Consider the following 24453-nt stretch of genomic DNA (forward strand, 5'->3'; position numbering starts at 1 on the left):
TTACACCATAACCAATAATTTCATTCGTAAAGGTCAACAGACATCAATATGAACAAAAAATTTAGTTTTTCCAATACCCAATCAAGTTATAGTCAATGGGAGGTAGATAGGCTAGAGTTACATTGAAACGCGTTTATCTTTGGTGTATACTTAAAAATCAATTTGTGCCATGGTTGTGCTTGCAAATAACCCATTTTCATTTTTTGGTTTCATTTTTGGTTTTTTGTTTCTTTTTTGCAACGGCTGTAATTTTTCCTGACATTTTGAGAAAATCTTTAAACCAAACGAAGCAACGGCAAATGTTGATGTCAGCACCAACTAAGGAGGCAAGTGTTGCATAGATGAGTATAGCATTGATACAGACCCCCTCCCACCTTGAAAGTTCTCGAGGGAATATAACACAGGCTTACAGCGAAAAAATGTTGTCTTGTAACACATTTGAATAATATATCGGACACTATGGATTAAAGCTGATATCTTGTAGGAAATATCATAGAGAATTACTCTATGAAAAATTGGAATAACATCTGACAATTAACCAGGGATTTGTCTGAAGGTGAAAATCGAAAGGCATTATGTTTTTAAAAAGATACGATGGTTCCAATTGTTCGTTTATCCAGTTCTTTTATCCAATTTAATTTATATTTCCATATTTATTTTCCTTTGTACGAGTGTACCTATCTATTTGATCTACATTACTGTTTATCACACGCATATTGAACACTACATTGTTGTGTTCAAAATCACTTTTATTTAGAGAAGATACAAGTAATATAAGGAGGAAGTGATTTTCGACACCAAACATGAATAGAGTGTATATGGGGAGTTCTCGTTTGGTTGTGGTTACTGTCAGCTTAAGGTGGGGTTTTTCGAGACGATGGCATGAATCACCCGAAGATTGACGAACAGTAAAGCGAGTCACCGACCGCAGGCGAACTTTCGATAGCAACACCCGATTCATCCTAACGTGATTCGTTCGCATATATCACCACTACCCATCATCTCTTCCTATCCCCTCTTCGCAAAGCTATACTAACACCCACCTGACGCGGTTTGTCCGCATACGCGATTCGTCGCATACGCAGTTCGTCTGCATACGCAGTTCGTCCGCATGCGCGATTAGTTCGCATCTCCCGGGTATAACCGTATCCCCTTTTTCCCTTCTTTTATTTACAGAAGTTAAACAGGCACGAGGACGACCCTAGCACCAGCCGGCCCAACGCCCCACTTCACCATCGCCAATTTGCATCACACCGTCACCAGCCACACTCAGAGAAGGAATATGATCACCTCAAACATATTTCAAGAGCAAAATGTTATTTTTGGATGGTGACCATTTAACACGTTTATCGCACCCATGTTATTTTCTGTTAAGGAAGAAAACAACATTTTTGCGACAAACATGATACATGATCACCATCCAAAAATAAAATTTTGCTCTTGAAACATGTTTGAGGTGATCATGTTCCTTCTCTGCGAGCAGCATCACACTGTCCATTATCATCACCCGTCAACATCACAACGACCGCCACCAGTCATCATCATATCGTCCATCACCACCTCGCCGCCACCACAAAGTTGAGCCCGTCACCACCCACAACTCGCCATCGCTGGTTGCCGTCACCCTTTTCGGCCCACATATCACGACCATCACAACTCCACCAGCAGTTGTCGGAAGATAAAAATCGAGAGCCATTTTAGGTTCGTAAACAGATACGAGGGTTACCTTTTATGTCTTGTGATTAGGAAACCGTAGTGTTGCATGCTGGAACCTGACAGCTCCATCGTAAAGCTTGATATTTTTGAGCTTAAAAATTTTAATTAAATCTTGAACATTTTCGAGCGAAATTTCTTTACAACTTTCGTCGTGGCTTAACTCAAACATATTACATCGATGAACCTAATTCAATACTTGGCCATGAAGTTCCATCAAGGACCAGTTTTTATCGATGGTATGGTGAATTCAACCGAGGTCGAAGTTTACTCGAAGACGAATTTCGTGAAAGTCGTTCAAAACCAATTGTTTCTTTGTTTCGAGTAAAAAAAGCTTTAAACCAAAATTTTGAAGAAATCCCCTATTTTTAAACGTTTTTTTGCTTTGAAGTCAAGATGCAAAAAGTCAACAAATTTAGAGACGATTTTGTTTGTTTAGTCAAACAAAATTTTCTATTATTTTCAGGATACCCAATTTTAAGTCGAATCACTTAACCATAAAAACACAACGACACAGAAAAAAAATTTTCCAATTAAATTTTTAATTGAGTTTTAAAAAATTTTCAATTAAAAATTTAATTGAATCAACAATTTTTTTAATTGAAACAAAAATCAATCACAACAATTAATAGTATCAATTAATTTTTTAATTGGACCAATTAATTTTTTAATTGACCTTCAATTAATTTTTTAATTGATACTATCATTTCTGTGATTGAAAACATTTCAATTAAAAAATTAATTGGATCAATTAATTTCGTGATTGAATCAGACATTTTTTTGTGTGGACTTCATTGAAAAGTTTATTGATTTTTGGACAAAGGAAAAACGTTAACGTCAGAGAAATGCGTAGTCTATGCTAAGCAAAATTCGGATTCGTAATTTAAGGACATGAACTCTTGGGGCCCACGACAATATTTTTTGCAGTGTGAGATTGAGACAACCTTTGACATGTCGATTGATCGAAAGAAATGCTCTAAAAATACAATCGCTGTAGTTCGAAACAAGTCCTCAACACGATAAAGCGAGCTCTCACAACAGGATTTTTGATGTTTTAAGTTAAAACATCGATTTAATAGGTCATCCACCGAATGACCTTAATGTTTTTCTAGACCTGAAGAAGCGACAGAGGAGCAAAAGTATTTCGAGATTTGGTCCAAATGCATGCAAATGGGCGTAGGAAGAACAACTATTACATCTGAAACACCAAAATTCTAGAAGATACTTCGGTTGGCGAATTATCGCCGCCGCTATTCGGCATGGTTGTATTTCCACACATAATCGAACACATTGATTGTTTCTACATCAGATGAATTACTTTTCTAATCACGTGCAACAGATTTGTATGTAGTGAAGTGTATTTGGTTGCAACTCCATACAAAATGAGGCATGAACATGAATGAATAAATGAAGCAACTTTGTCCAACACGATCATTGAAGCTGATTAAAAACAAATGTTTTAAAAAGTCATTATTAAAGAATCGCTGCTGCAGCCAGTGAAGAGAGGGGTCCAACGAAAATGAAACTCTGAATGCGCCCTTTCACGTTTTAGATTTTGTGGTTGTGTTTCTATTGGTGATGTTTTTAGTTTTTGTGATTGTCATTTTTTGTTTTTGCATGAGTTTCTGGTGATATCTCCAAATGATGTTGGATATATGTACGTAAGTTGCTGCAGTAATCTTAAATGCCTTCTCGTTGCCATAATCATCACTCACTCATGCAGTCATTGATTGTAATGGAAATACTACCAGCCTTCTTCCATGCTTGCACCGTTAAAATGACATTTCAATTTTTCTTTTTTATCCATGTTTACTTTAGTGCTGGTCTCAGCCTCATCTCCAATGATTTTCCTCCAATGGAATTACGATGGGTTCCATCTCTTTGTTGATTTTTTTTCTTGGATACCAAAAACAAATCTTTTTTTCTTGAGTTACTAAAGGTTACTTCTGGGGAATGCACAGATTCAGCCGTAAATGGAAGCAACCATAACCAAAAATTTGATATGGAGTTTCTTGTTTTCTGTAGCAAAAACAGACAGTAAGAATAGCAACATGGATTCATAGATGGTTTAAGTGTTATTGGTACTTTTGACCCTAAAGTTAAACTATGCACATTTTGAATGGTTTGTTTTGTTAATGGTTTTATTGTTACATGAGAATCGTCGCTTTTTGGTATGATGGAAATTTGGGGCATTATGAGAAACCTCCTTATGTGTGGGGAATTTATATAAGACATTATATATGTGAGTTTATAATTATGGACAGATATCGAGAAATGCATGGTTAGCATATATTGACATCACGTACCAAACCAGATCGTATGAAATTTACTCCTCCAAGAGGTTCTGGAGATCGTTTTATATGGAGGCTATGTAGAAATATGGGCCAATGTTTGAATGGTTATTAGAAGGCAAATATTATAAATGATATGCTCCATTTGCAATACCATATAACCTGAATTGATTGCAACTACTTGTGCCAGGTTTCAAGACGATAGCTTGTTTGGCTGTATCGGTTCAGGTTTTTGTATAGCCCCGATATACATTGATCTTCCAATCTTACTTCTTTAACAAAATCTCTTTTTAACAAAATTTTCTCTTGAAATAAACTTTTAACAAAATTTTCTATAGAAATAAAATTTTGTCAAAATATTCTATAGAAATAAAATTTTGAAAAAATTTTCAAGAGAATTAAAATTTTGACAACAAAACGGTTCAGGTTTTTGTATAGCCCCAATATAGATTGATCTTACTTCTTTAACAAAATTTCTTTTAAAAAAAAATTCTATAGGAATAAAATTTTGACAAAATTTTCCATAAAAATAAAATTTTGACAAAATTTTCTATAAAAATTAGAGACCATATAACACCACGTACAAAATTTCAACCGGATCGGATAAATTTTGCTCCTGCAGGAGGCGTCGGAGGACAAATCTGGGGATCGATTTATATGTGGGCTATATATAATTACGGACCGATGTGGGCCAATTTTTGCATGGTTGTTAGAGACCATATACTAACACCATGTGCCAAATTTCAGCCGGATCGGATGAAATATGCTTCTCTTAGAGGCTCCGCAAGCCAAATCTGGGGATCGGTTTATATGGGTGCTATATAATTATGGACCAATGTGGACCAATTTTTGCATGGTTGTTAGAGACCATATACTTGCAGCATGTACCAAATGTCAGCCAGATCGGATGAAATATGCTACTCTTATAGGCTCCGCAAACCAAATCTGGGGGTCCGTTTATATAGGGCTATACGTAAAAGTGGCCCATTTGCAATACGATCCGACCTGCATCAATAACAACTACTTGTGCCAAGTTTGAAGTTGATAGCTTTTGTCGTTCAGATGTTAGCGTGACTTCAACAGACGGACGGACGGACATGCTTAGATCGACTCAGAATTTCACCACGACCCAGAATATATACTTTATGGGGTCTTAGAGTAATATTTCGATGTGTTACAAACGGAATGACAAAGTTAATATACCCCCCCCCCCTTCTATGGTGAAGGGTATAAAAATAGTAAGAATTAACTTAATTAAGTATGGTTAAATGGACATGATTTGGCGCCAATGGTTTTTTCTTTACTATTAGTTCATTATTTCTTCTATGAGCTTATTGACACCTTTAATTAGAATCTAGGTTCACAAAGATCTGTGTCGAATTTGGTTCAAATCCGTCCATTTTTTGGTAAATCCACCATCTAAACTGATTTCTCTATTTGACTTCTTGACACATAAGTGTGCTGAATATGGTGTGTACACGCTCACAAAAAATCGCTTCTGTAACATATACTCCCAAACATATTTTGCTTCAAGCATATATATTTTTGGGTATTGCCCAAACATTTATATGTTTGATCTCTTCCAATATTTAATATGTTTGAAAGCATATTGGTCTAAACAATATATATTCGGGTAGTCTAAGTTCCAAACATTTTGTATTTTTGCATCCAAATTCAATAATGTTGTCTTCCAAAAAACAATATGTTATTATGTGAACATATAATATGTTTGGAAGCATTTTGCACCCAAAAATATTATATGCTTAAAAAAAATTCTCCCAAACAATATTGTGCTCAAAATTATATTTATTTATTTATATATTTACAAACATAATGAATTATGAAAATAAACAGGTACTATAGGTGCTAACAACATAGGTTTTCGACCTGAATGCTCAAAATTTTGTTTCTGCCCAATTGTATATTCCCCCACATCTTTCTCACTTCCACGAGATTTTTTAGTTCTTAGCACCTTTTTCTGTAATACAAACATTGTAGAAGAAATTATTCAATTGTATGATTTTTTTTATTTTAATTTTACCTTTTGCCGGACGGGGATTCGAACAGCGGACCACACAGTTTGTAAGGATCAAAGAAGTAGCTGATCAATTGCCCAAGGAAAAATAAAATGTTAATTTTGTAATAACAAGCAACAACCACCAACTTAATTCAATATCGCTCCCTGTTAAATAACGCTCCAAGCTACTAAACACATATATGTTTATAGGCTATTTCTAAATTAATATATGTTTGCATCCAAGCATATTATATTTACAAACATTTTATGTCCCAAACATAATATGTTCTAACATATTAACATATATGTCCCAAACATGTTATGCTAGTTTATGAACATTATATGCTTGCACTCAAAAATATTGTGTTTAAAAATTTGTGTTCCAAACATATAATGTTTATAGCCAAACATATGAAAAACAGTCTTTTTCATCCGTGTACCGGTTTATTTGCTGTAATATCCCGTTTTGAATTCTTGTGCACCTTTTTACAATTGACCTGGAATTGGAAATATAAAAATTTGGCAGGTCCATAGAGAGATATGATCCTGAGTTTACTAATAATATACACCCTAAAAAAATTGTTTCTATAACATATACTCCCAAACACATTCTGCTTCAAGCACATATATTTTCAGGATTTGTCCAAACAAAATATTGTTTGTATTAGTCAAACATATTATGTTTCACCTTAAGCATACACATTGTTAAGTCGCCCATTACTTACTTCCAAAAAGATTCCAAAAATAGGTTTATAATTTATTTGAATGTTATACTCCGAATATTTATTAATAATAAACAAAGTATAAAAGTCAACAAGCAATCACAAACATTTACGTTTCACATATTCCTTCATGTTTGGTTTTTACCATCACTGTGTTGATAATATCTTTCTTATTCGTCATCTTTAGTTTGTCTCTATGCTCTCTCGGTCTTTCTTTCTAAACACTTATATGTTTGTAGGCAATTTCTAAGTTAATATATGTTTGGTCTGTGTACAGAATTTAGATATCAAATCCTATGAAAGGCAAAATTTCATCGCAATTTTGTGCACACACACGCAGAGAAGGAATATGATCACCCCAAACATCTCGTCCATGCATCAATAGAAGGAATTTGATCACCTCAAATATTTGGACGGGGATCATGGAACATGTTTGCCCAGAAATGTTGTTTTGAAAAATATTTGAGGTGATCATGAACGAGATGTTTTATATTCATTGTGGTGGATATTTAAGATTCGGCCAAGCCAAACTTACGGCGGTATACGAGTATACTTGTTTCTATTATCATCATGCCAATTAGTAATCTCCTTTAAATATTCTAAACGGAATATATGCAAGCAATTTTTTTCAATGGGAAAACATTTGGAAGGAAACTTTTAAATAGGCGTTGCATCATACTTGTTTTGGAAACCCAGTCCTTGTATTGAGAACACAGACGAGTCTTATTTAAAATTCCCGCTTTACTCAATGAGGTTGGGGGTACAATAGAATTATAAAATTTGCAGCTTGCATTTGCCAAATAAAAAGTACCACGAAAAAATATTGAAACATATCAAAAAAAATAATAATAGCTCTATAGGATAAACAAAAATAAAAAAAACACATTTATTGGATTTTGTGGTTAAAAAAACACCACCGTTAAATATTACTGGAACCAGCCATGATACATGCAGTAGTATATACCGGTAAAAATGTTTGCTGTCTTGTATCGATACATTGATGCTTCTCCATGTCTATGCGATATTTGGTATTTAAACTTAAGCAATTGAAGTGTTGAAAGCTGTTGTAGTATAGCTGTTGATTTTTATTTTTGTGGTGGGATTTATTTCCAATATTTCCTTTTATTTCTTTACTATCGGTAGTTTGGAATATCGTTCTTTGTGGTCTGGTTTATATAGTGGCAACAAAGACATTGGCAATAGCTAATTCTGCAACCGCGAATTAGAATTGCAAACTCCCACACTGGAAATTTGCAAGATGTGATGACAAGTTTGTTTCTTAATTCTTTTGTTTCGATTATGTTTTAATGCGGTTATGCGGTTTGAAATCGTTTTTTATTATGTCATTCAATACGCTATGGTTTTCAAAACATTTTTCCACTCAAAGGCTTATAGTTCAACCAGCAGTATTGCTGTATTCAAATACAGGTTATTGAATGGTATAGACTGATTTTAAGCGAATGCTTATTTTGAAAAAATAATGTACAATATATTTTACTGTCAATCAACCAAAATGGTGGCAAATTTTGGAAATCATGGAGATTCGAAAATTAAACTGGGAAATGATCATTGTCAAAACAGTAACGTTAAGATTACAGGTCAAACACTTTAACTTTGTATTTTTTGTTTTTGCATATAGGAAATGCATCATTAAATTTGGGGAACACAGATTACAGTCGACTCCGCTTTAGCGCAATGCGCTTTACTGAAAAACCTCGGATAACTGAAATCGATCGCATTCCCCAGTTGTTTTTTCTGTCCATTTCATTTAAATTACTCCGCTTTAGTGAAACTCCGCTTAACTGAAAAAATCGGATTACTGAAAAGTTTTTTGTGTTCAAATGAGTTTCGTCACATTAGTATGACTTCGCTTTACTGAAAATGCCACATTCTCGCTATTGAGAGAGAGTACATTTTCTTCTCCGTATTGAGAACGCTTTATTTCAAGTGAAGATGGCACTTTCAAAACAGTTTAAATCACTCTGTAAATAAAATCAACTGAAAGGTAAAATTGTAGATGGCACACACACGGAATCAAACACCTTGTTTTTATTATTTTATGTACATAGCATTGGTCATAAGTTCGGTTAACTGAAATTGAGTGGATTTTTTTCCAGTTATACGGAGTCCGCTTTACTGAAACTTTTTCAGTTATCCGAAGTTCGCATTACTGGAAGTTTTTTTTAGTTATCCGTAGTCCGCTTTAGCAAAAACTTCGGATAACTGAAATTAAATGGCTGCATTTTTAACGTTTCAGTAAAGCGGAGTCGACTGTAACCCTCATTTTGAAATTTAGGAAAAAAAATCAAAACACTTACTACGAAGATTTGACTGGATTGGACAACCTTAGTGTTGCAATCTGCCAACTGACAGCTCTTTGCTTGAAATTTTTAGGTTATACCTACTTAGAACGTTTTGACATACGAGTGCTTTTGCGTACAATAACTATAATTAATTTCACCCAAATAATGGAATACAATCGTGAACATTTTCTTGCGATTATTTTTTACAACTTTCGACACAGTGTAACGATGAACTTAGTTTATTTTATGGCGAAGAAACTCCGTCGAGGAACAGTGTTTATGGTATGGTGAATTCAACAGAGGTTGTACTTCACTCTAAGAAGTTGTTCCGGAAATCATTTTTGCTGTGCGCCAACTGATATTGCCAGATCATCATGTGACCTACCGTGAGATTGAGACAATGTTGGGCATTAGTGGGACTAGCATACACTTAATATTGCATGAAATTTAGTTAGATCCCACACTGAAAAAAATATTGTTGTGAGGCCAAAGATTTCATGTCCTTAAAATACGAATTCAAATTTTGCTTAGCATAGAAGACGCATTTCGCTAATATAAAGTTTTTTATACCCTCGACCATAGGATGGGGGTATATTAACTTTGTCATTCCGTTTGGAACACATCGAAATATTGCTGTAAGGCCCCATAAAGTATATATATTCTGGGTCGTGGTGAAATTCTGAGTCGATCTGAGCATGTCCGTCCGTCCGTCCGTCTGTTGAAATCACGCTAACTTCCGAACGACACAAGCTATCGACTTGAAACTAGGCACAATAGTTGTTATTGATATAGGTCGGGCGGTATTGCAAATGGGTCCACATTTACGTATAGCCCCCATATAAACGGACCCCCAAATTTGGCTTGCGATTGCTCTAAGAGAAGCAAATTTCATCCGATCCGGCTGAAATTTGGTACATGGTGTTGGTATATGTTCTTTACACCGAAAGAATTCTCTTCGTTAATTTTACGAAGAATTCTTCATTAACTATTCTTCGTGAATTCTTCATTAAAATAACGAAAATTTCATTCATTTTCGTAAATTTTACGAAGAACATTTTACGAATATACGAAACATCTACGAAATATTCTACATTAACTTTTCTTCGTAAAAAGTTCGTACTTTTAACGAAACTTTCTTCATATTTCATGAATTTTGTGAAGAAGTTTTTACGAATATTTGACGAAACATTCTGCGTTAAAATTTCTTCATAAAAAGTACGAAACATTTTCTTTGAAACAACGAAGAAGTTTCATTGAAGTTGTAAAATTTCCGTTCGCGGCATTAAATTGTCTTTTATAATGTGCTTGAGTGTATTCCTTTATTCTATTTTTTATGCAAGTCTATGCTACTTCTCATTTGGGTGATAGCGCGCTATGAATAAAAGTGAAGCAATAAAACTAAAAATTATTCAAAAACTTAAGATGTAAAGTAGTGATGTCATTTTTCACACTTGCAACTACAACCAAATGCACTTTCGACTATAATTTTTTTTCTAAAAGTTCGAACATCTTTCGGAAAAAAGTACGAAAGTTTTTCATAAAAAGTACGAACATTTTTCATAAAAACTACGAAAATTTTTCATAAAAAGTACGAAACATTTTCATAAAAAGAACGAAATTGTTTCATAAAAAGTACGAAGATTTTTCATAAAAATTACGAAGCTTCTTCATAAAAAGTACGAATTTTTTTCTTACAAACTACGAAAATTTTGGAAGAACTTTTCTTCGTAAAAAGTACGAAATATTTCGTACTTTTAATGAAAAGTTTCTTTGGTTGTAAAACAATGACAAATTTCGTACTTTTAACGAAATTTTTCGTTCTTTTTACGAAGAAAATTCTTTCGGTGTAATGACCATGCAAAATTTGGTCTACATCGACCCATAATTATATATAGCCCCCATATAAGCCGGAGGTCAAATCTGGGGAGATTTGACCTCCGGAGCCTCTTGGAGGAGCAAAATTCATCCGATCCGGTTGAAATTTGGAACATGGTGTTAGAATGTGGTCTCTAACAAACACGCAAGAATTGGTCCTTATCGGTCCATAATTATATATATCCTCCATATAAACCGTTCCCTAGATTTGATCTCCGGAGCCTCTTGGAGGAGCAAAATTCATCCGATCCGGTTGACATTTGCAACGTGGTGTTAGTATAAGGCCGCTAATATCCATGACAAAATAGGTCCATATCGGTCTATAGTTATATATAGCCGATCCCCAATAACACAAAAATTGGTCCATATCGGTTCATATTCATGGTTGACACTCGAGCCAAAAATAATCTACCAAAATTTTATTTTTAAAGAAAACATTGTCAAAATGTTATTTCTATACAAAATTTTGTCAAAATTTTATTTCTATAGAAAATTTTGTCAAAATTTTATTTCTATAGAAAATTTTGACAAAATTTTATTTCTATAGAAAATTTTGTCAACATTTTATTTCTATAGAAAATTTTTTTCAAATTTATTTCTATAGAAAATTTTGTCAAAATTTTACTTCTATAGAAAATGTTGTCAAAATTTTATTTTGTCAAATTTTTTTCCTATAGAAACTTATACTTAATTATATACGTATCTAATCGGCCTTTTTTAGTTTAATATATACCACGTATGGACTATGTGGTATATATTACGGTGTTAGGAAGTTTTAAGATACCTTGCCATCGGCTTCAGTAGAAGTTTCTACGCAATCCATGGTGGAGGGTACATAAGCTTCGGCCTAACCGAACTTAGGGCCGTATATACTTGTTTCCTTCTTCAAAATCGATAAACTTTTCAATAAAGTCGTATTGTCCTAATAATTAAGTGATTTGACTTAAAAAATGGGTGTCATAACATGGAAGAAAATTTTTTTGGAGTAAGGTAAACTTGACTTTAATAATTCAGAAAAACTCTTTAAAATAATGAAATTGTCTTTAAATTTGTTGCCTTTTTGCATCTTGACTACAAAGCAAAAAATCGTTCAAAAATAGGTCATGTTTTTGAACACATTATTTTAAAGACGTTTTTTACTTGAAACATAGCATAAATTCTAGTGGAAGCCGAGTCTGAATTTGGAAAATAAAGTTGTCGTTAACACGTTTTTAAAGGACTTTGATGGCATATGACGAAAACAAGCTGAAAAAAACGAATAATTAAAATTTGCTTCAAGTACACAAAACCTAAATTTAAAAGAGAATTGTGTCTTAAAAGTATCCATACTTGTATTCTCCGCTTCTTTGGCTCGGAATCAATACCAAAATTGTTAAAGTAAAGACAAAATCTTTGGAACCAGGCATGCTTTTTTTCAGTGCACACAAAAAAGGCTCGTATAGATTGGTTGAAAGAAATGCTTCAAAAATACGATCGCGATGCTTCGAAACACGTGTATGACATCGTGACAGGAGATAAAGTAAACCGCAGTCGACGTTCGACACCTGAAGAAGCGGTTGATGCGTTCAGAATGCATGTTTTGGAGATACCTAAAACAGAGTGGAAAACCTGCTTCGAGAACTGGTTGAAGCGTAATTTGATTGCTTTGATTAATATTTGTTTTTGTTCTCTAATCCCGAAATATAGAAGGAAGCCCTCCAATGTACCAATCGGAGCAGAATGCTCATATCCATAAAACAAATAGATCGCGTAGTACAATGAACAAAATTTTTTATATGAAATACGAATTCGTTTTTATACCATCCACCATAAATAGGATGGGGGGTATATTAACTTTGTCATTCCGTTTGTAACATAAAGTACATATATTCTGGGTCGTGAAACAAGCTATCGAATTGAAACTTGGAACAAGTAGTTTTTGTTAATGTAGGTCAGATGGTATTGCAAATGTGCCATATCAGACCACTTCCATATATAGTCCCCATATAAACCGATCCCCAATTTTGGATTGCAGACCCTCTTAGAGAAGCAAACTTCATCCGATTCGGTTGAAATTTGGTACATGGTGTTAGTATATGGTCCCTAACAACCATGAAAAAATTGGTCCATATCGGGCCATAATTATATATAGCCCCCATATAAACCGATTCCCAGATTTGTCCTCCGGAGCCTCTTGGAGGAGCAAAATTCATCCGATCTGGTTGAAATTTGTTACGTGGTTTTACTATATGATATTTAACAACCATGCCAAAAGGGGTCCATATCAGTCCATAATCATATATAGCCCCCATATAAACCGATCCCGAGATTTGGTTTTGGAGCCTCTTGGAGGAGCAAATTTCATATGGACTAACTTAAAATTTAGAAGGCGATGTTAAGAAGTTTAAAATACCATCGGCAAGTGTTAACACAACACAATTTGATTGTGGATTACAGACTTTACTAACAGTTTCTACGCAATACATGGTGGAGGCATTAGCGTAGCTAGACAATTTTCCTAGGAGGGGCTATAGCCCCCCCCCCCCCCTAGATAAAAATTAATGGACTGAAGATAGGGTCAATAAAAATAAATAAAAACTCAGGCTTCAGCTTAACTAGACAATTAATTTATAATAAAGCAACTAAAAGTAGTTCCACATTTTTCCAGCAAAAAAAATTGGGAGTTGTTAAAAGGAACAACTTTAAAAGCAAATTATTTAAAGTATGTCGACAAAATGCAAATTACATTCTACAAAAAATTGCGAAATTTTGAAAATATATATGGTCAAACGTTCCCATTTCACATTATTTATTTAGGAAAATATCACAAAAATTTTTAATTCACACTGAATTTGGATCACACCTTAAAAATGATGCAAATTCAGTGCAAGTTGAAATAGTGGGCATCCGTCCTATTCATTTAAATTCATCGTTTCTGCGCTAATTTTGCACCACTTCCGAACACAAAAAGAACAGTTTTACTATTTTTTGGCGATTTTTTTTTTGCAGCGTTATTAAGATATTCATTTATGACAGAATAGTTTTAATATCGTTTAATATTTTTTTAATTAAATCGACTAAAACTCTGACTAAACAAAATAATAAAGGTAGTTTAGTTATTAAACTAAACATAAATTTAGGAACTTAAATCATAAGTTCAACCACAGTTTTATTTCATAAATATCAGACTTCAAACATTCACTTAAAATAATTCACTTGTATAAAAAAAAAAACAAAAACTATATATTGCCATCGGCAACTGCTACCATGAAAGTCTTTAGCGGAACTTTGTGCGGTTGTATTGACTTGTTTAATATTATATAAAAACAATGGAAAATCGTAAATAGGTTTTCAAATTCTGGGGAGGGCTAGAATTTTTCTGGGGGGGGCCTAAGCCTCCTCCCCAGAGGCCTTCCTACGCTTATAGGTGGAGGGTACATAAGATTCAGCCTGGACGAACTTACGGCAGTGTATACTTGTTTTGTTTAGCATAGAAGACCCATTTCTCTGACATAAAGTTTTTTTTTTGCCCACAAGTTGATAAACTTCTCAATGAAGCGGTTATACCTTAAGATTAACTGATTCGACTTAAAAATGTGTATATTAACATGGAAGAAAATTTTGCTTGACTATGGTCATCTTGAACAAATCGGTCAGACGAACTGTTTAGAAATGATACACGGACGAAAAAGACTGTTTTTCATAAGTTTGGTTGGAAAAATTATATGTTTGGAACTTAAATTTTTTAACACAATATTTTTAAGTGCAAGCATATAATGTTCATAAACTAGCATAACATGTTTGGGACATATATGTTAATATGTTAGAACATATTATGTTTGGGACATAAAATGTTTGTAAATATAATATGCTTAGATGCAAACATATATTAATTTATAAATAGCCCATAAACATATATGTGTTTAAAAAGAGAGACCTAGAGAGTATGCTGCAAGTAAAATAATTGAAGTAACCAATTGGCGCCATGAAAATGTATGCACACACAGAAAATTTCATATTTTTTTTCTACCAGTGTGTGCCCTAATGTGAAACATAATATGTTTGAACAATACAAACAATATTTTGTTTTGACCAATCGTGAAATTATATATGCTTGAAGCAAAATGTGTTTGGGGTATATGTTACAGGAGCGAGTTGCAATACATATAAGCTACACTGTAGTTGACTTCTAACTATTTCTGATCAAATAAAAGTATTTCTCATCTGCGAAATACTACATCGCCGTACTTCTTATTTGTCGCTACACCCTCAAAAAATGCAAACATAACATTATGAAGGGTATAAAGAGTATAGTGCCCTTTCGTCATTTTTATGAAGACTCCTGATTTCTTTTAACGAACCAAGAAAAAAATTGTGCCCATAATGCCAAAATGATAAACAAAACACAAGTCCACACATACATAAAATGCTGCTCTCAAGGCGAAAACATATGCTGTTTGTTTTTCAAATGTCTATTCTCTTGGTTCCGATTGTCTATTCTCTTTATTTAAATTAAATAACCCAGTGGTAAAAATTCAAACCCCTTACCAAAAGATCGATTATGTTCTTGGGAAATTTGAAAGATTTAGTAAGTATGTTGTATGTAAACACACATATAGTTGACAATGCTACTACTTATACCTTAGCATTGAAAAATCGAACAGAATGTAATTCCATCAAAACTTAAACAAATAAAAGCTATTACATAGTCATCTAGTTGGGACGTAGTGGGACAACCAGTGCTTACGACTTCCACTTACTGCGTAAGGGGTCTGTAATTAGGAATAAAAACTCAAAAATTTGCTAGGCAACGTTTCTAACCAACATTGGTTTTTGTTTGTTCGTTTTTTTTTCAGTTTTCTGAAAAATTTTTCGGGCATAAATACATTTTTATTGAATTTTACATATTTTCCAGATTATCAATTAATCCTTTCCTGATATACAGCTAGACCTCGCTTTACGTCGCAGATACGTTCCAAAAAACACGACCCAAACTGAAGCAAAGATTGGAGACAGATAACATCGATAACAACGCAACTTCGAAAATCTAACGACGCAAAGTGAAAACTAGTACTAATTCAGCAGCGACGCAACTTCGAAACAACGCAAAACGAAACGACGCAAAGCGAGGTCTAGGTGTATATGTGTAAAGGTAAGTGTGAAAATAATTAATTAAAATATGGGGGGATTTTCGTCCAGAAGTTTAAAGCGATTAGCGCGTAAGAAAGAAATTAATTTTAGAGCGATTTCCCTGCATCAATTAGCACCTTTCCAAGCGCCAGATTCAGGGGAGCCAGGGAGCCATGTGCCAGATTCAGGTAATATTTCTTATATAACTTTCTATTTGTATATTTATTGACTAATAACATATAATCTTTTATTTCAGATGCTGTCAAGACGGAACAGTACACAGAAAATGATTATACAGCGGACATTAGGAAGTCGGTCAAAAACTTCAAGGGTCGCCATTTCCGCAAAGTTTGTGGGTAAACAAAAAACAAAAATGTAATGAATAAATATATACCAGTTATTATAACAGTATTACCTAGTATTAAATATTGTATTGAAATATTATTACCAAATATATATTAATTGTTATAATATATAAAACCAAAAAAAAAAGTTATTTAGAATATTATTTGCATATTTTTAGGAAAAAACTATAAAATACATCACATTTTTATAGTTTACCGGCGAATCGGGTTGTAAATAGGGGTGCTTAGCTCTAGATTACTTTTATAAATAGAAAGTAAAACTGATTTACTCCATCGTTCCCATTACCGAGTAAAACACAATATTCAATAATCGCCATTCGAAGCCCTTAAGCATTGGTAATGCCGTTGTAATGGGCTATCATTATGCTTTCATTTACCTTGTCATGGAAATTGCGAAGTACTTGACTGCCTATGACACGCCAACGTAAAAGTAATGCGGAAAATTGATCGGAAACGTGGAGTAGTTGTCTCGACAAAATCGGTAGGATATAATCGATTTGGTAATGACGTTTTTTACCACTGGGAATATTTAGACTTAAGCATATCAAATTTTTGGCCTTATCATAAAACAGTTTTCCGAAACAACATACAAGCGGTTTCACAGAAATTGTTCTCTCTTCATTCTTTCGCTGTGTTATGTTGATATCTTTTGTCAACTCTCCCGGTTTCCATCTCCATTTCTTTCTCTATACTCTCTCTGTCGCTTTGAATAAAATATCACAACATATGTATGTTTAGTCGAAATTTTTTAATTTATATATGTTTGCATTCACACATATGATTTTTATGAAACATTCATGCCCCAAACATAATATATTCTAACATCTTAACATAGATGTCCCAAACATATAGTGTTAGTTTAGGAACATTACACGTTTGCACTTAAATATATTGTGTTTTAAAATTGTGCTCGAAACACATTTTGTTTATATCGGAACATATGAAAAACATATTTTTCTAAGAGTGTATATAACTACAAAATAAATTTAATTTTTCGAAAGTTACTTAATAACATATTAATATGAGTTGTCATATTTTATTATTCTAGCATTATTTATGATAGTAATTTTGTGTCAATTATTCTCAATGCATGCCTAACTGATATTTGTCATTAAAATTATCAATGGTATTACAGAGTTACTACATGAAAAATTTAAAGATGCATCTTTATCTCAATAGATTCTATGTTTAAAAGTGTCAACATGGTATTTATGGGACATTTTCAATTAAAGAGGCAATTCAGGTGCAATTAAATCAAGCTACCACCTTATAAATTTCAAATGGCAAAAAAACATCATCTGCCTAGTAGACCATAATGGTAGTCGCATATATTGAAAGGAGGAAACCTGTCTCAGCATGACAATCTTCAAACACTATTCCATCATCAACTTAACCATTCATGATAGGAGATTCATTGACAACAAATATTGGAAGAATATTTACGTAAAGTCATACAAGAATACTTCACCTTTCTGGTGGACAATATTAACACCCAGTAATGTATGTGTGGTAAAGAAAATTTAGTTTGGAGTTAGGGATAACTCAAAGAATTCTTATTTATCGAATCTACTAATAAATTAATTGATCATTACGATATGTGTTTGTATAAAAATTGTATGTTTGGAATACACATTTTTAGCACTATTTTGTATATACATAAATAAATATTTGGGGTGTAATATAATATATATTTTTATTCGTATTATAGCTAAGACATTTTGCTACAATCAAACAAATGTTTACAAACTGGAATTTGGGCCTTAGGCAAAGATAGGCTTAGGGTAAAGCATAACATGTTTGTACAGTATAAACATTTTTTTTAACAAATTTTGAAAATATATTAAATCATCATTGTATGTATATATGAAGGATATACCAAAACATGAAAAAATGCACACCATATTTGGCACACCTATTTATGGACGTAAAATGCCTCTAGATTTTTGGAAAATACATCTATATTAAATGAAGATCTCTCACATATTTATATTGTATTCGACGGCTAAACTGATTTTTTATTAAGATAAAAGTCCAAAATTCAGCCAGGAAGAATCTTATGTATACTCCATCATGTATTCCATACAAAAAGTACCCGGTTCCAAAGATTTTGTCTTTGCACTAATGAGTTTGGTATTGATTCCGAGCCAATGAAGCAGGCAATTGAAGTAAGGACTCGTTTAAGACACAATTCTCTTTAAAACTTGAATATTACGTACTTCATTCTAGAAAACAAATTGTAATTTATTCGTTTATACCCTAACCAAAATAGTAGTCAGGATATAATAACTGTGATCTGCCAAAAAAGGTGTCTACCAGTTATATTGATTTTAGACCCCCTAAAATATATTCCGATCGACACAGAATCACTTCCTGAGTCGATATGGCCCTTAGTGTCCGTCCGTCCATTATTTATTGTACTCATATTCAGTACAAGGTAACCTTATGTGGCATCAACATAATCTAGAAAATATCATCGAAATCGGTTCATCTCGATCATCGAACCGATTTCGATCCCATATATATGTATGACCCGATTTTACCAAATATGACCATGAAACCCTATTTATTTACCGAATATACCCAAAGTTTTCAAAATCTAATCTTCCATAGTATTGCACCTGCAAAGAATCATCCAAATCGGTTCAGATTTAGATATAGCTACCGTATATACGTATCGCCCGATTTTCTAAAACTTGGCCATAATAGCCTTATTTATTAACCGATATAACTTAAATTTAGTAAAAAGTAACCTTCTTTGGTATGCACCAAACCTGCAAAATATAATCGAAATCGGTTTAGATTTAGATATAGCTACCATATATATGTATGGCCAGATTTTACAAAATTTGGCCCTAAAAACCTTATTTATTAACCAATCTTACTCAAAGTTGGCTATATGTATCGCCTGATTTTTAAAAATTTCCTCTCAATAACTTTATTTTTGACCATAATGCCCTCAATCAAATCTGCAAAATATCATATAAATCACATTTAGGTTCAGATTTAGATATAGTTACCATAGGTATGTATCGTCCAATTTTGCCAAATTTGGTCATAACACTTTTATTTATTAACTAATGCTACTAAAATTTCAAATTTTGATATATTAACCGATCTTATTTAAACTTAGGTATAGCTCTTACATAAATATATTGCCCGATTTTCACAAATTTAGGGGTGGTTTAGGGTATCATATAGTCGGTTCTGCTCGACTTTCTACTTTGCTCACTTGTTTATGTGTTCAAACAGTTTTAAGTCGAATCACTTAACTATAAGGAAAAATGACTTCAATTAAAAGTTTATCGACAATTGGACGAGGAAAACAACTTTATATTTCAGGCACATATAAACTAATCAGTCCATTGTGACACCACGGTGGTGAACTTCTCTCTTATTACTGAATGCTGTCCGATTCTATGTTAAGCTCAATGACAAGGGACCTCCTTTTTATAGCCGAGTCCGAACGGCGTTCCCCATTGCAGTGAAGCCACTTAGAGAAGCTTTGAAACCCTCAGAAATGTCACCAGTATTACTTTGGTGGGATAATTCACCGCTGAAAAACTTTTTGGTGTTTGGCCGAAACTGGGTTTGAACCCACGACCCTGTGTATACAAGACAGACATGCTAACCATTGCACCACGGTGGCTCCCATTATATCTGAGAAATGCGCCTTCCATGCTATGCAAAATTCGCATTCATATTGTAGGTCAAGAAATCTTTGGCCTCCCGACATTATTTTTTAAGGTTAGAAAGTTCTCCTAAAGAATGTAATCCAAAATCAAATTAAATTTTTTTGCATGATTGTTATAAGGGATAGACATATATATACGCACGACATACAAAAATAATAATAATAATAACCGGATCGTATTAAATATGTTCCACCAAGAGGCTTCGAAAGTCAAACCTGGTGATCGGTTTACGTGGGGGCAATACATAACTATGGACCAATTTTTACATGATTGTTAACATCGCTGTTACTAAATTTCAACCGAATCGGATGAAATTTACTCCTTCAAGAAGCTCCAGAATCAAATCTGGAGGTCGATTTATAAGGGGGCTATATCTGGTCCGATATGGCTCATTTATATCAGACCTACATCAATAAGATCTACTTGTACCAAGTTTCAAATCGAAAAAGGTATATTTAGCTCAAAAATAAGGACCTTCCTTTTTAAGCCGAGACCGAACGATGTTTCACATTACGACGAAATCACTTTGAACTGCCACCGGCAATATTGAGATGGGATAATTCAACACAAAGAACTTTTTGGTGTTCGGTCGAAACTGGAAATTAAACCCATGACCTTTTGTATACCATACAAGACAGATATGCTAACTATCTATCTGAAGGTGGAGATTTTCAAAATGTAGAAATTCATAAATATTGTGGTGCGCCATTTTCACAAGAGAAATTGGAAATAATAGCGATGACCGAAGATTGCAATAGGTTAGGTTGAATTATTTTGAAAAGAGAATTCAGGTTATCCTGTCTCATATCGGCTGACATAGACACATTGGTCCATAAATATATATAGCCCCCATATAAACCGATCCCCCGATTTGGCTTGCGGAGCCTCTAAGGAAGCAAATTTCATCCGATATGGCTGAAATTTGGTACATGGTGTTGGTATATGTGCTCTAATGACCATGCAAAAATTGGTCCACATCGACCCATAATTATATATAGCCCCCATATAAGCCGATCCCCAGATTTGACCTCCGGAGCCTCTTAGAGGAACAAAATTCATCCGATCCGGTTGAAATTTGCAACGTGGTGTTAGTATAAGGCCGCTAATAACCATGCCAAAATTGGTCCATATCGGTCTATAGTTATATATAGCTTATCCCCAATCACACAAAAATTGGTCCATATCGGTTCATAATCATGGTTGCCACTCGAGCCAAAAATAAGCTACCAAAATTTTATTTTTATAGAAAACATTGTCAAAATGTTATTTCTATAGAAAATTTTGTCAAAGTTTTTTATAGAAAATTTTGTCAAAATTTTATTTCTATAGAAAATTTTGTCAAAATTTTATTTCTATAGAAAATTTTGTCAAAATTTTATTTCTATAGAAAATTTTGTCAAAATTTTATTTCTATAGAAAATTTTGTCAAAATTTTATTTCTATAGAAAATTTTGTCAAAATTTTACTTCTATAGAAAATGTTGTAAAAATTTTATTTTGTCAAAATTTTATTTCTATAGAAACTTTAAACTTAATTATATACGTATTTAATCGGCCCTTTTGTAGTTTAATATATACCACGTATGGACTATGTGGTATATATTACGTTGTTAGGAAGTTTTATGATACCTTGCCATCGGCTTCAGTAGACATAAGCTTCGGCCTGGCCGAACTTACGGCCGTATATACTTGTTGTGTACTCTAACTTCTTCTTTCCATGGTATCCTTTTTATATTCAGGGGACTCTGTGTGTCTAAAGAAGTCCTTAATTTATCTCCAGTTCCTGTTTCCAAGCTGGGTCAAGTCCCGAATCACCTCTTCACCAATATGGTTAGCTCTTTTCCTATTAAAGGCAGAGTATTGACAAAGATAGTGTTCCAAGGCGTAGATGTGCTCTCAATTCTAGGTGTCTACGGCCCTCCTGACTGTAGTCCTTGAGTAATTCTCCAGTATATTTCTTATCTGGGTCATCTCATAGTATTTTCATTGCCCTACCGACAGTTGCATTGCTCCACATCGCTTTATGTGTCTCCAGTGAGTTCTCTAAGTTCACTTCCTTATGACCAGTTTATTCGCCTGTACTTTCTTCTTATTTTGACATGTCCCGGTACCCATATGATGTGGATCCTGTCGTTTTCCGAGTATTGATCATGGGTTTTCATTCCAATATTGTTCACAATCGAACAGATTTTAATAAGTTTGTTGGGTTTGTTGGTATATTAACCACATCTGGCCACATAGACTTCAAATCATTCTTGCAATAAAAATCAGGTTTTATTTCTTAGTCTTCTCGACATTCAATGATGTGCTAATAGCTTTTTTTTTATTTTTGTTCAAACAAAATGTGAAGTTTCTTATGTTAGCTAAAAACTAAAATCATTGGTGTTTGTTTTATAATTCGCAATGTTGGGAAGTAATCACAATTCAAAGTAAGTGTCGTTGATGATGATAAAAAATTAATTGATATTGATGTCTAGTGGTTATTTGGAGGGTATTTTGACTCCCGGTAGTTTACGTTTGCAAGATCTATCAAATGGCAAATGTCTATGCAATGCGTTTTTGGTGAAGATCAAACGCCTACCATTTTTTTTAGTTTCTATATCCAAATGTCCGCTGGATGTTTTTTATTTATGAACATTTAAATTAATTATGTTTTAATTAGTAATTGAATGGCGAAGTCATAATATGATGCTGTCATATTAAATTCTCTCCATTTATGGCTCAATATTAATTTTTAATATAATTGATTACGAAGTTAGCTTAATGCAGACGGAGTAGGTGGTACTTAGTTTATGATTTATACGTTAAAGGTGTTGTTGCAATCAGTTCTTAATCATAAATAAATAAATATTTATATATTTATTTAATTTGATAAGCGAGACCTTTGCTTCCCACAGAGCCACAAAAATTCAAATGAAGACTCCTGGATTTTGTTCCATATAAAAAACCGTTAAAGACTACGAGTACATACAAACAAGATTCCAACGAAATTTGATCACTGACATTAGGAATATTTTTCATAAACAATGAAAATGTTCAGTAATGGTATGAAATAATTCCTTTTTGGATTGCACGCAGAGAAGAAACATGATTGTCACGATCATATTCGAAGAGCAAAATAATATGATAGGAGCTATTTTTGCGGCGACCATGTAACATTTTGACCTGCAACCATGTTCGCTCAGTGAATATGGTTCTAAGAAAAATAAAATTTTCCTCATCTAAAATGTTATTATATTCATAAAAAGAATTTTGTTTGAATCAAAAGACAATGGTCACGATCTAAAATGTTATGGTATTCGTCAAAAATGGTTTTCTTTCAGTTAAAAGAACATGGTCACAACCAGGGCTGTGAACCCAGAGTCGGAGCCGAAGTCTTGGAGTCGGAGTCGCAAAAATTTTGCTCGACTCCGGCTAAACCAAATTTTTTAAAACACCACATTTTTGTAACTAAACATGCTTTTACGCAAATTAGTTTCCATTGCGTTATTTATTCGATCAATGTACAGCATGATTGTAAATGAAAATCAACTTCCAATTACGGCTATCTTTTTATGTTTCCTAGAATGTTAGACTAGCAGGTGGGCTGGATCGATCCATTTTAATGTCCATATCAATTTATTTGAAATATTTCGAACAATCGATATTATTTTTAAGGCCATATACATATGTGGAATATTGACAGAAAATTTTTCCAAATTTTTTTTATAGAAAATTTTGGCAAAATTTTATTTCTATAGCAAATTTTGTCAAAATTTTCTATAAAAAATTTATTCAAAATTTTATTACTATAGAAATATTTTTTTCTATTGAAAATTTAGTCAAAATTTCATTTCTATAGAAAATTGAGTTAAAAATTTGTTTCTATAGGATATTTTGCAAAATTTTATTTCTATAGAAAATTGAGTTAAAATTTTGTTTGTTACACAAAAATTTTTTCAAAATTTTATTTCTATTGATAATTTTTTTTCTATAAAACTTTAAGTCAAAATTTTATTTCTACATAAATTTTGCCAATATTTTATAGTAATAGATTTTTTTAGTAGAAAATTTGGTCAAATTTTATTTCTATAGAAAATTTTGCCAAAAATTTTGCCAAAATTTTATAGTAATAGATTTTTTTTATTAGAAAATTTGGTCAAAATTTTATTTCTATAGAAAAGTGTGCCAAAACTTTATTTATGTAGAATATTTAGTCAAAAATTTGTTTCTGTAGAAAATTTTGCAAAATTTTATTTCTATATAAAATTTTGCAAAAAAATCCTTTTTTCCCTGCAAAAAAATCAAAAAATTGAATGGTCAAGTACCTGATTTTCCCGACCATGTAATGGTCTCATTTAAATAATAGCAAATTTTGCTCTGTTCGA

This window comes from Haematobia irritans, chromosome 3 (assembly GCF_050003625.1).
Source record: "Haematobia irritans isolate KBUSLIRL chromosome 3, ASM5000362v1, whole genome shotgun sequence".
NCBI lineage: Eukaryota > Metazoa > Arthropoda > Insecta > Diptera > Muscidae > Haematobia > Haematobia irritans.